The 1,336-nt window shown below is 38.8% G+C and overlaps 1 pseudogene; it reads right to left on the bottom strand.

Annotated features, from left to right (window-relative positions):
* Positions 1–524: 524 nt before the first annotated feature.
* LOC127619382 (uncharacterized) lies at positions 525–643 on the bottom strand (annotated as a pseudogene).
* Between the last annotated feature and the right edge of the window lie 693 nt (positions 644–1,336).

The following is a 1,336-nucleotide window of genomic DNA, read 5'->3' as shown; positions in this document are numbered from 1 at the left end:
TTTGCCAACATGCCCTTTCCTCTCAGACATTGTCTATTTTTATTTATTTCTCTATTTGAAAAGGTAAGTGCCTCCTCTCTATTCATTCAATTTCACAGGAGTCGTCCACAATACCTTTTTCTGCATACCTGTGTCATAGCTTCCATGTGGTTTGCTAAAAGAGGGCATACTCAGCTGCACAATTATATGCTTAACACATAATAATAATCCAGTGGCCAAAGAAAACTCTTCTCTACTTAAAAAATGACCTCAGGACGCTTTCTTTCGGATGTGTCCACCAAATTTTGGAAGCACTGCACTGTTTGTACTTTCCTACTCTGTATGTTGCAGTCAAGGAAGAGCAAAAAAAAACAAACCCTCTACTGCTTTCTGTAGGAGTCAAGATAAATGAGCAGGCTGTCCTTTGCCACAGAGAAAGCTAAATGAAAGAAAATCAATCAAACAACCAATTTCCAAGGATAAATAAATAAATCCCAGTTGAGCCAGGGGGAGTGTATGAGTTAAAAAAAACAAGGAAAAGCAAAATCTTACAGCATCTGGTATTCCCAGGAAGTCTCCCATCCAAGTACTATCCAGGCCCGGCCCTGTTTGGCTTCCGAGATCAGACGAGTTCGGGCCTGCACAGAGTGGTATGGCCGTAAGCGAGTGCTGCGGCTACCAGCAGGCCATTTAAAGCAAGCGCACTGCACGCATCCTTATGCTGCTCTCCCATCATTAAAATATGTCTTGTACTGGAGCTCTAAAAAAGAGACAACAGGCCCTTTCCTCTCAGACATTGTCTATTTTTATTTATTTCTCTTTTTGAAAAGGTAAGTGCCTCCTCTCTATTCATTCAATTTCACAGGAGTCGTCCACAATACCTTTTTCTGCATACCTGTGTCATAGCTTCCATGTGGTTTGCTAAAAGAGGGCATACTCAGCTGCACAATTATATGCTTAACACATAATAATAATCCAGTGGCCAAAGAAAAATCTTCTCTACTTAAAAAATGACCTCAGGACGCTTTCTTTCGGATGTGTCCACCAAATTTTGGAAGCACTGCACTTTGTTTGTACTTTCAAGTCAAGTCAAGTCAATTTTATTTGTATAGCGCCTTTCACAACACACATCGTTTCAAAGCAGCTTTACAGAATATCAGCATTAACAGACGATAAAACTGTAATGTCTATAAAGTCGATTAATCATCATTGTGTAATTTCGATAAAATACGATTTTTAATAGTGTTTAAAAATAATTAAATGATAATTGTATTAATAACCCCAGTGAGCAAGCTGTAGGCTGACTGTGGCAAGGAACACAAAACTCCATAAGATGTTGATTAATGGAGAAAAATAA

This window comes from Xyrauchen texanus, chromosome 25, assembly GCF_025860055.1.
Source record: "Xyrauchen texanus isolate HMW12.3.18 chromosome 25, RBS_HiC_50CHRs, whole genome shotgun sequence".
Taxonomy (NCBI): Eukaryota; Metazoa; Chordata; class Actinopteri; order Cypriniformes; family Catostomidae; genus Xyrauchen; species Xyrauchen texanus.
Note: the sequence above shows the minus strand (reverse complement) of the source record. Positions and strands in the feature narration are given on the sequence as shown.